Source organism: Paroedura picta, chromosome 1, assembly GCF_049243985.1.
Source record: "Paroedura picta isolate Pp20150507F chromosome 1, Ppicta_v3.0, whole genome shotgun sequence".
Lineage (NCBI taxonomy): Eukaryota > Metazoa > Chordata > Lepidosauria > Squamata > Gekkonidae > Paroedura > Paroedura picta.
This window is the reverse complement of record NC_135369.1, coordinates 200,141,833-200,154,374: the sequence shown is the minus strand read 5'-3', so window position 1 is coordinate 200,154,374 and position 12,542 is coordinate 200,141,833. Positions and strand designations below refer to the sequence as shown.

General features: G+C 47.8%; 1 protein-coding gene across 5 annotated transcripts in view; it reads right to left on the bottom strand.

Moving 5' to 3' along the window:
- MACROD2 (mono-ADP ribosylhydrolase 2) overlaps positions 1-12,542 on the bottom strand; it is a 1,296,381-nt gene that overhangs the window by 284,941 nt on the left and 998,898 nt on the right. The gene's annotated exons all lie outside the window — the stretch shown is intronic.

The window sequence follows — 12,542 nt, the reverse complement described above, 5'->3', positions numbered from 1 at the left end:
AAGGTATGGACCTCATCTAAGACCATCATATCCCTGGGAAACACTAATAGTTTTTCTATTGGGGACTATAAATACAGATGAATACTTGTGAGGATTTCTACTTTCAGATCTCCCGCCCAATATACATAAAGTAGAAGTCACAATCAACTAGCCTCCTTTAATTATTTCTTTACACAACTGTGGGCAATTCCACAGACCATAAATGTAGCTTAATGCTTACCTAATGAAGGCGCTATATTCTGGCCCCTCCGCATGACATCAGCCACATCCCGCATCTGGGCAGCAAACTGCTCGCTACATCCTCCATTTCAAAAGCGCTTCTTTGGGAATCCCCAAAAGTGGATTCACCACCCTAAAAAGCGCTAGCGACCGAAGGGCAACCAGCAGGCATCCAGCAGGAGGAAAGTATGGAGGCTCAAATGCACAAAAGTCCTGCCCTCGCCTCTGCCTCCCTTTCCCCTCTCCCCGAGGGGGAGAAATACTTTTTTTTTAATGGCAAACTTCCTGGAGCAATGAATAAGCCGACATGAGTGTAGGCAATGCCAAAAATAAAAGAATATTTCATTCAATAAAGCATGCCTCTCAAAAGTTTTCTGCCCACCCCCAAATCAGGAATGATATTAATTTACTCATTTATCAAAGGACTTGGTCACCTCAGCTTCAGCGCCCACGGAAATCAATGGCACCATAGACAATAAGCGGAATTTTGGCATTCCTGCCTTTCCCGGGGCCTGGGGAGTAGCTCCAGGACGCTCTTCCACAACTCCCCTCCAAATTTCAAAATGATTGGTCCAAAGGGTGCAAATTTAGAAGAAGAAGAAGAGTTGGTTCTTATATGCCGCTTTTCCCTACCCGAAGGAGGCTCAAAGCAGCTTACGGTCACCTTCCCATTCCTCTCCCCACAACAGACACCCTGTGGGGTGGGTGAGGCTGAGAGAGCCCTGATATCACTGCCTGGTCAGAACAGTTTTATCAGTGCCGTGGCAAGCCCAAGGTCACCCAGCTGGTTGCATGTGGGGGAGTGCAGAATCGAACCTGGCATGCCAGATTAGAAATCCGCACTCCTAACCACTACACCAAACTGGCTCTCATGTAGGGTTTCCCAAAGAGGATGCCCCCATCCACTTCATTATATCCTGTGGGACAGACTCTCCATTGAATATAATAGATGTTGCACCCTATTCGGGAGTACCTAGAAGTGGACCCCTTGGACTAATCATTTTGAAATTTGGTGGGGATTTGGGGAAGAACCTCCTGGAGCTACCCTAAATGTTTAAAGACTGTACCTCAAAGTCCCATCCCCCAGGTCCCAGGAAAAGTGGGAATGTTGAAATTCCCATTATAGTCTATGGCACCATTGACTTTCATGGGCACTGAAGCAGAGGCTGCTGAATCGGGCCCTTCATGCACAAGCCTACTCGTGATCCCATAAGGGTTGGCATTCAAAAGCACTATGCATCTATGATTATATGCATAGGCATTGCAACACAGAAGTATGATTTTTAAAAAATTAGTGGGCATTGCGGGACCTTTAGACTGCCTCAGAATATGGAGGGAGAGGATTGGTTGCCTGAATTGATTGACAGGTGGAAACACAACACGTATAAGGTGCATTGCTCTCCTCTGCCTCTTCCAGCAGTAGGTGAGCAGGGTAAGACATGCAAAAGGAAGGCAGACAAAGGCGAGATAGCAAAAAGGAGAGGAGGGCGGGGGTCTCGCTTTGGCATGCCGCTTTGGCATGCCGCTATTTTTACTAATGTGTAGAAATGCCCTGTGAAAGTGTCTGCCAGTAATTACTAACGTGGACAGTTTTATTTCTCCAATGTTTTTGTGAACTACAACTGAACTCAAAAGGACTGATTTGCTGTTTTAGCAAAGAATTATCATATGGCATCATATGGCTTAATTTGGATATTATGTCACAGTTTACTAATTTGCCACAATTTTACCATAAAGGTAAGGGTATCCCCTGTGCAAGCACTGGGTCATGTCTGACCCTTGGGGTGACGCCCTCTAACGTTTTCTTGGCAGACTCAATACGGGGTGGTTTGCCAGTGCCTTCCCCAGTCATTACCATTTTACCCCCCAGCAGCAAGCTGTGTACTCATTTTACCGACCTCGGAAGGATGGAAGGCTGAGTCAACCTTTAGCCGGCTGCTGGGATTGAACTCCCAGCCTCATGGTCAGAGCTTCAGACTGCATGTCTGCTGCCTTACCACTCTGCGCCAAAAGAGGCTCTGCCATATATCTCTATAATTATGGTGGTTGTTCATGTAGTCTGATGAATAGAGTATGCACTCACAATCACATGCCTTGAATACGTTTTTGTTGGTCTTAAAAGTACTATTGGATGCTATTTTTTTTGAGTCACAATCAAGACCAGCATCACAGATTCAGGCCCAGCTCATCACAAAGGAACCCACCACGTGATTGAGGAGGGTTTTCTGTAGTTCATGGAACCCAGTATGGTGTAGTGGTTAGGGTAGTGGTTCCCAAAGCGGGTTGTATGCCCCCCTCGGGAGGTGCTGAGAAGATCTAGGAGGGCAGTAGGAGGGCAGCAGTCTGACTCTTCCTGCTGCTGCTGGGTATTCCTAGTTGGAGACATTCCAATTTGGCTTTTCAGTGCTTGTCTCTGGGTAGTAAAGATCCTGGACTTCCTTGGTGGTCTCCCATCCCAGTGCTGACCGGGGACAACCCTCCTTAGCTTCCTGAAGACAATGGCAGCTCCAGAAGATGGGCTGAATGGGATCCTAGTCCTGCTGAGCTCCTTCCCCTCCTCATACTCTGCCCTTCCCAGGTTGTACCCCAGACATCTTGGAATTGCTTAACCCAGGGTTGGCAACTCTTTCCCCAAAGTCCATCTTTGGGAGGCTGGAAAATCCTCCTCCTGCTTGCTCCTAACCTTCTCTGTTTTTCTCCTCAGTGAGAACCCAAAGTGGCTTTTACAAAGCACTTATATTTTTTCCAGACTAAAATATGGGCATTGCACAACAACCAAAACAGTAGTGTAGGCAATATAGTGTGCTTTGAATTTACAGTAGACCTAACACCAGGAATGAGGTGTGTGCTCACATATGGGGCAGGGGGCACACTAGGAATGTAGCCTGGGAGTCAAAGGGGGGACAGCCCAAAAAAGTTTGAGCACCACTGGGTTAGGGCATCGAATGAGGATCTGGGAGACCCAGCTTCAAATATTCACTCTGCAGGTAAGCTTGCTGTGTAATCCTGGATAAGGCACAGACTCCCAGCCTCAGGCACACTGCCTGTAATCCTCCACCCCCAACATGGACTATATCAATCATTATAATCCTTTAATAAATGACCTTACAAAGTCTGTTATTCTTCCACTTTCTTTTCTACTATTTGGAACGCAGTCCTAAACTATACTGCCACATTCAAGTTGATCTGAGGTACAGAATCAAACACCCTGCACCTATGGTAGGATGACATAAGTTTGGACAAATCTTAGAGCCCATTCCCAGGAGTGATTGTTCTGAGATAGTTCAGCAGAACTTCTTGTTTTTTTGTTCTGCAAACGTGAGGGGTTTTTCTCAGGTTTGTGGAAAGATCTGCCGTGTCTGTCCATGGCTCCAGACTCCAGATTTATGTATCCAAATATCTAGCCACATTGAAAATTAAATATATTGGTTTTACGTCCACCTTGGGTGTTGAAATATTCTCAGTAATATATCAGGAACATTGTTCATTATTCCTCCTGTTAATGGACCATTCCACAATGCAGGAAGCTCTTCTTAGCAAAATTAATATTGCGAGAAACATGAAACAGAATTCAGCTCGATCAAATGAGGATAGCGCAAATGAGCTGAACACAAAGAGCAAACTAATGAGAAGGAAATTAATCTCATGGGTTCATACTGCAGAAAAATAACATTGACCTCACTTGAACTAACCGGTTGAGAAAAAGCACAATTTAGTCCATCTCAAAAATTGGACATGATACTTGAACGCCAATGTAAATAAGCACAGCTTATATTTAACAGGCTATTTCAGCACATGAATTCCAGAGGTACAGATCTTGGATGACTAACCAAACCTGGAGTGGCCTCTCTAGAGACATAGGAAAAGCAATGATCGCCAATGTGTAAGAAAAAGAAGAAGATCCAACATGGCATGGATTTACTCAATAAAGGAAACCACAACCGTCAGCTTGCAAGACCTGAGAAGCTTGATATTGATAGGACACTTTCGAGGTCATTGATTCATTCATAGGGTCGCCAGAAGTTGGCAGCAATTTCACAGGTGATCAGGTAGCCAGGGCTATCCAGGTCGGAGTATACAGTATCTACAGATTCAATTGGAGACTGTTACGTGATGTAAGTAAGTATATAATGCTATTTCAAATCTAACTCTCTGTTCTCTGGACAGGGTAACACACTCAGCACGGCTTGTCACTCGTAGGGATTTCTTCATGCTTCGGTGGAGATGGATGAGGCTAACAACAAGTCACTTTTAATTACCATGTTTCACAACTGGGAAAGTGTCTGCCATTAATCACTAACCTTACATTTTTATTGCCCCAATGATTTTGTAAATGACAATTGAACCTACAGGACTGATTAGCTTTTCTGGCAAAGAATTATAATACTGCATATTTGGACTTATGATGCTGTTTACTAATTTGCTATTAATTTACTTTCTCCTTATATCTGTACTCTGAGGATGCCAGTCCTGTTGACTGAGAAAGTGCGCATGAACATGAAAGCTCACACCTTGAATAAATCCTTGTTGATCTTAAAGGACTCATTTTTTTAGTATATACAAATGTATTACTATACTTAAAGAGCTGAGGAAATCCAATAACTGACTTTTTTTTTGCAAGTTTCTTCTATGCTCATGATAGTTTTTATAGCATTTTGAAATTTGCCATGTTTTTTTTTCCTCTGTGAGCAGAAAACTAAATTCTTTATGATGCAGTGCTCAGAGCATCGCTTATTAGCAGAAGAACCTGCGGTCCACTCCACCTTATCTTGGTGCTTTTTTAAAAGAACTCTTTCATCTCTTCAACAATTTAAAAAGAACATTTTATTTTATCCCAAATTACCTATGTAAAAGAGCTGATATTCCTGAGGGACTGTAGTGGATGGGGGCACTTTTGAACAGTTTTACTTATTACACCAGGGGTAGTCAAACTGCGGCCCTCCAGATGTCCATGGACTACAATTCCCAGAAGCCCCTGCCAGCATTCGCTGGCAGGGGCTCCTGGGAATTGTAGTCCACGGACATCTGGAGGGCCGCAGTTTGACTACCCCTGTATTACACTAAAGAAAGCAGGGCGGCGGGGGAGAGCTTGCTTCTTTCAGGAGACTTCAGACAGAAAGCTCAGCTTTGCCCAAAGCAGCTGATAAAATGTGGGAAGATAGAAATGATTTCTTCCATCCTGCTGGGCTGCAGTGTGAATGGTGGGCAGGCTGTGGCCCTCCAGATGTCCATGAACTACAATTCCCATGAGCCCCTGCTGGCAGGGGCTCATGGGAATTGTAGTTCATAGACATCTGGAGAGCCACAGTTTGGCCACCCGTGTAAAGGGATGTTTAGATTTTAAGCAGTATGTTATGAAATACTAGGAATAAAAAAGGAAAGAAAAATAAACATTTTATACCAAAATCAGATTTAGAAAATAGGTTTTAATACTTCCCAGCATTATGTTGCTCAGTTGTTCAGTTAAGCTTTGAGCAGTACGAAGAAAGAATTAAGGTTTTTGGCTATAATTTAGGAAATTCCTGGAGCTCTGACAGTGGTAGATGGTGACAGCGGGGTCTGGGAAGGGAGCTCAACAAAGATATGATGTCACTCTAGGACCCCCAGTTGTTATTCCAGAAGAATTCCAGGTCCCAACTTGAGGTTGGCAACCCTCGGTATGAGATGTACAGGATCCATTGTCTGGAAGTAGTTTGAGAGTTTGTCACTTGGAGGAGGGCAGGATGCTGTTTCTGCTGGCTGCAGAGGAGAGGACACGTAGTAATGGGTTTAAACTTCAACGATATAGGCTAGATATCAGGAAAAAGTTTTTCACAGTCAGAGTAGTTCAGCAGTGGAATAGGCTGCCAAAGGAGATGGTGAGCTCCCCCTCACTGGAAGTCTTCAAGCAAAGGTTGGATGCACACTTTTCTTGGATGCTTTAGGATGCTTTGGGCTGATCCTGCGTTGAGCAGGGGGTTGGACTAGATGGCCTGTATGGCCCCTTCCAACTCTATGATTCTATGATTCTATGATTCTATGAGAGTTATTTTCAAACAAAAACCAATAAAAACCAAATGCTGGCAGGGGCTCATGGGAATTGTGGTCCATGAACATCTGGGGGACCACAGGTTGACTACCCCTGCTCTACCATTCCCCGGAGTCCATTTAAGTTTGCACCTACTGCTTCAGGGATTCCATCCCGCCACCTCATTCTCTGTTGTCCCCTTCTTCTTTTGCCCTCGATCGCTCCCAGCATTAGGCTCTTCTCCAGGGAGTCCATCCTTCTCATGAGGTGGCCAAAGTATTTGAGTTTCATCTTCAGGATCTGGCCTTCTAAGGAGCAGTCAGGGCTGATCTCCTCTAGGACTGACCGGTTTGTTCGCCTGGCAGTCCAAGGGACTCGCAAGAATTTCAAATAGATGTTAGCAATGTTCCATTGTAGTGACCTGGATGGTGCAGGGTAGCCTGATCTTAAAACCGCCCGTGGCGCCACGGGCGCCACGGACTAAATAAAACATTAAGAGGTCCTGGGGCGGGATGAGTCCGGGATGAGGAAGGGTCCAGATTGGACCCTTCCTCATGACAGACAATCAGAGGGACCAATCGGCAGGCGCAAAGCGCCTGCCGATTGGTCCTTCCGATTCCCAGCCCCGCGCAACTGCGAGCCGCGCACAGCGCGGCTCGCAGTTGCTCCTTTGCACTTCTGCTGAGGCCTACCTGCCGCCGCCGCCGCCGCCGCCGTCGGAGAAGAAGAGAGCCGACGTGAGACGGAGCCGCCGCCCCACGGAGCCCCCAGAGCCGCGCCTCGCCTTCCCCGGGGCCTGGGGATCTTTTTTCCGGATCGGGGGGGAAGGAAAAAAGCTCCCCAGGCCCCAGGGAAGGCGATCTGCGGCTCTGCCAGCCGCAGATCGCCTTCCCTGGAGCCTGGGGAGCTTTTTTCCTTCCTTTCCGGGTTGGGGGGGGGAGGAAAAAAGCTCCCCAGGCTCCAGGGAAGGCGATCTGCAGCTCTGCCAGCCGCAGATCGCCTTCCCTGGAGCTTGGGGAGCTTTTTTCCTTCCTTTCCCGGTTGGGGGGGGGGGGGAGGAAAAAAGCTCCCCAGGCTCCAGGAAAGGCGATCTGCAGCTCTGCCAGCCGCAGATCGCCTTCCCTGGAGCCTGGGGAGCTTTTTTCCTTCCTTTCCCGGTTGGGGGGGGGGAGGAAAAAAGCTCCCCAGGCTCCAGGAAAGGCGATCTGCAGCTCTGCCAGCCGCAGATCGCCTTCCCTGGAGCCTGGGGAGCTTTTTTCCTTCCTTTCCCGGTTGGGGGGGGGAGGAAAAAAGCTCCCCAGGCTCCAGGAAAGGCGATCTGCAGCTCTGCCAGCCGCAGATCGCCTTCCCTGGAGCCTGGGGAGCTTTTTTCCTTCCTTTCCGGGTTCGGGGGGGGGGGGGGGGGGAGGAAAAAAGCTCCCCAGGCTCCAGGAAAGGCGATCTGCGGCTCTGCCAGCCGCAGATCGCCTTCCCTGGAGCCTGGGGAGCTTTTTTCCTTCCTTTCCCGGTTGGGGGGGGGAGGAAAAAAGCTCCCCAGGCTCCAGGGAAGGCGATCTGCGGCTCTGCCAGCCGCAGATCGCCTTCCCTGGAGCCTGGGGAGCTTTTTTCCTTCCTTTCCGGGTTCGGGGGGGGGGGGGGAGGAAAAAAGCTCCCCAGGCTCCAGGAAAGGCGATCTGCGGCTCTGACAGCCGCAGATCGCCTTCCCTGGAGCCTGGGGAGCTTTTTTCCTTCCTTTCCGGGTTCGGGGGGGGGGGAGGAAAAAAGCTCCCCAGGCTCCAGGGAAGGCGATCTGCGGCTCTGCCAGCCGCAGATGGCCTTCCCTGGAGCCTGGGGAGCTTTTTTCCTTCCTTTCCCGGTTGGGGGGGGGAGGAAAAAAGCTCCCCAGGCTCCAGGGAAGGCGATCTGCGGCTCTGCCAGCCGCAGATCGCCTTCCCTGGAGCCTGGGGAGCTTTTTTCCTTCCTTTCCGGGTTCGGGGGGGGGGGGAGGAAAAAAGCTCCCCAGGCTCCAGGGAAGGCGATCTGCGGCTCTGCCAGCCGCAGATCGCCTTCCCTGGAGCCTGGGGAGCTTTTTTCCTTCCTTTCCGGGTTCGGGGGGGGGGGGAGGAAAAAAGCTCCCCAGGCTCCAGGGAAGGCGATCTGCGGCTCTGCCAGCCGCAGATCGCCTTCCCTGGAGCCTGGGGAGCTTTTTTCCTTCCTTTCCGGGTTCGGGGGGGGGGGGGGAGGAAAAAAGCTCCCCAGGCTCCAGGGAAGGCGATCTGCGGCTCTGCCAGCCGCAGATCGCCTTCCCAGGGGCCTGGGGATCTTTTTTCCGGATCGGGGGGAAGCTCCCCAGACCCCTAGCGCCCGCTGAATTTTAGTTTCAGCGGGCTCTACTACTAGTCTCTACAGATTTCAGGAGCTAAGCAGGATCAACCTTGGCTAGAATCTGGAAAGGAATCGGGTAAGACTGCTGTGACTTGTTCCGTACATGTTCAGGGCCATGTTCATTATGTATAAGGGCTACCTAGTCATCCTAACCCTTCTCAACAGGATGCAGAATTTCGTCTTCCAACTTAGTTGCACTTTTCTTGCCCATGGTGTTGCCAATTTTGGGTTGCAAAATTCCTGGAGATTTGAGGGGTGGGGTGGGGAGGGATCTCATTGGGGTTTAGAGCAGGGGTAGTCAAACTGCGGACCTCCCGATGTCTATGGACTACAATTCCCATGAGCCCCTGCCAGAGTTTAAGATGGGGGAGACTTGTCTTGGCAGTAGCATGTAGACCATACATTGAACGTGAGTCAGCAGTGTGACTCGGTGGCTAAGAAGGCAAATGGGATTTTGGGCTGTATCAAACGGAGTATCGTGTCCAGATCACAGGAGGTGATGGTACCGCTTTACTCTGCTCTGGTTCGGCCTCACTTGGAGTCCTGTGTTCAGTTTTGGGCACCCCAATTGAAGAGGGATGTAGACAAACTGGAATGTGTCCAGAGGAGGGCAACAAAGATGGTGAGGGGTTTGGAGACCAAGACATATGAAGAAAGGTTGGGGGAGCTTGGTCTGTTTAGCCTAGAGAGGAAATGACTGAGAGGGGATCTGATAACCATCTTCAAGTATTTAAAAGGGAGGATGGAGCAGAGTTGTTCTCTCTTGCCCCAGAGGGACAGACCAGAACGAATGGGATGAAATTAATTCAACAGAAATTCCATCTAAACATCCGGAAGAAGTTCCTGACAGTCAGAGTGGTTTCTCAGTGGAACAGGCTTTCTCGGGAGGTGGCAGGTTCTCCATCTTTGGAAATTTTTAAACAGAGGCTGGATAGCCATTTGATGGAGAGGCTGATTCTGTGAAGGCTCAAGGGGGTGGCAGGTTACAGTAGATGAACGATTGGGATGTGAGTGCCCTGCATAGTGCAGGGGATTGGACTAGATGACCCATGAGGTCCCTTCCAACTCTATGATTCTATGATTCTATGAGTCTACCCCTGCCCTAGAGTCTGTCCTCCAATGTAGCCAATTTCTTCAGGGGAACGATTTCTCTTTTTTGCACACCCCTATTCCTACTCTTTGCTGACATGGCATTCCTCTGAAAATGTCTTTTAAATGGATTTCAAAATCAGTAAGCTGCTCTGGGTCCTGTAACTCCGGCTTAAAAAAATTATTGAATCTGTTGCCCGTTTTTTTCGGAGCTGGAATCAAGAAATCAAGACATTTCTCAAATGACAACAGACTATGTTTGGCAGGCAAGGCCAGTATCTTCTTCTGCACTCACAATGAAGTATCATTGCTCTCACCATAAAGCCAATGAGAACAAAAGTAGGCTTTAGGGACAGAAAAGTGCACGGCCATTAAAACCAGACCAGTTATTTGGCATCTCTCTAACCATTGCAGCTCTCCTGTCACAAATGGTCTTACAACAGGCTACCTTCCCATTCCACCAGACAGGCGATGGCTGACACCTAATTAGTGACCCAATTATACCTTTTGCTGGTCTCAGCTTACAGAAGGCAAAAGAAATCAAAGGGGGGGGGGGAATACTAGTTCTCTTTAATCTGTACGCTATATAGAGCAGAAATGATGAAAACACCCATCTTAAATCTCTTCTTTAAAGTCAGGCTTCCTGGTTGATGAGTTTCGGAACCATTTCTATCATCTTTGAAAACCAGGGCATTACTGGGGACCAGGTGGTATTAAGTCCTACTGTATTGCAGGTTAATTCTGGTAATCTAGGAAGCATATTCCTCCAGAGAGGATAAGTGGCACAAAGGGTCATATATGTTAGCAGAGTAAATAAAGCAGTGAGGTTGCACATGGTGATTAAAGAGTAGGTAAACGTTTATTCAGGAATTGCCATACTTGAAAGTGCAGAGGAGAGACAGAGATAAAGGTAAAGGTAAAGGTATCCCCTGTGCAAGCACCGAGTCATGTCTGACCCTTGGGGTGACGCCCTCTAGCGTTTTCATGGCAGACTCAATACGGGGTGGTTTGCCAGTGCCTTCCCCAGTCATGACCGTTTACCCCCCAGCAAGCTGGGTCCTCATTTTACCGACCTCGGAAGGATAGAAGGCTGAGTCAACCTTGAGCCGGCTGCTGGGATTGAACTCCCAGCCACATGGGCAGACAGCTTCAGACAGCATTTCTGCTGCCTTAACACCCTGCGCCACAAGAGGCTCTTGAGACAGAGATAGGAGCTGACTAAGAGAGAGGGAGAGAGACTGGGAGGTGGCTTCTGACAAAAAGCAGGAAATTGCCCCTGTGTAGCAATCTGGAGACAGACAAGGGATGACACTTAACAGGAGAGAAGGTCCTGACCTCACCGTCCTATCTAAGAGTCTTCTTGTTGCCCCCTGCAGGGTTTTCTTCTCTTCTTCTTTGTACACTGGGCATTGCCTATTACAACAATAACATCACAAGAGAAGCCATGTTGGGTCAGGCCAATGCAGCTCTGCAGTGTGAAACTTCTCCCCCAATGGCCCATCATCCTCTTTGGGGCCACCAAAGCAAAACATTTCAGTATCAATTAATGAGCTAGGTCATAGCTTAAGGAATATTGTATAAATATTATACTGTTGTATAGAGAATTTGATAGGCTCTCTCTTTTTTCTGTTAGCATTATATCTCACTGAGGTCTCTTCATTTTTCAGGCTCCATCCCAAAAATCTATAGGAATTTCCCAACCCTAGAGCTGGCAGTCGTAATCAAACTAGCACAGGTATGCCATGAAATCTATGCCATGGTGCTGTGGAAAGTTCTTTCTTCCCTCAGAACATTTCCCCAGCTCAATTCAGCTCCTTGTTCCAAGGACAGAAAATATACAAGAAACTTGCATGTTCTCTCTTGTAGGGCAAGTGGGAGATCTAGTGGGTGATTCAGATAGCTTTGGGGAGAGACTGGCCATCCATATAAAATCCAGAAGGATATACTCATTTCTGTTAGTTAAATCGTTGAGAAGATCAACATTTTGAAAAGGTTTGAAAAAGGTCTAGAATGGCTAAGCAGGAAGAGTGGAGAGAAGGGACCTCAGGGTCACTGACTGAGTTTTCTGATGTCTCCTTGTGATGCTCAGGACATTCACCGGCATCCCACAAGGCAAGCACCGCTGCAGTGCTAGGAGTTCAACGGCCTGACTCCTATGGGAGGGGAGCAGAGCTGTGATATCCCTCCCTCCCCCCCCTCCTTTCCTTTGGACCTCAAAACTGTCCCAGGGGAATTAAGGGGTGCCAGCTGCAGTGAGAGAGAAGGACTGGCAAAAATCACCCAGCAAAAAGCATGTCGTATGAATGGCAAAGGGAAGTTAGGATCCAAGCCAGAGTACAGGCAGGAGAAGCCATCCCAGCCATTAAGCACACAGAGCAAACTTAAGAAGTAGAGTTTATTTATGCAATAATCTGATTGTGTAAAAAGGCCTTAAAATTTTATTACACCATTATCAAATATAGTAATTGTATTGAAGCAACACATTCTGCTTTTTTTAAAGGATATTTCCCTCCCATGACTCTTTGTCCTATGTCTGGGATGCATTTAACATGTGGCATTTTCAGGAAAGTAAAGCTTTTAAACCTTGATCACGATGGTCTCCATCCTTACAGGTGTCCCAATTTAATGAGCACAGCCAGCCCACAAAACGGACTATTATTTTGTCAAGTTAGCCATTCAGCTTTCATTGCTGCCTTGCTTACACCATTATAAGAGCTCTCTCCTGGCTTAATTGCTTGATTTGCATTACTACATTGCACCGATTCTCTGTATGTATATTGTTTTGCATTCCGTGTGAAGTGGCACCCAAGGAGTTAATGAACATCTGGAAACTTTAAAGACAGCAAACATCATTAAAATGCAT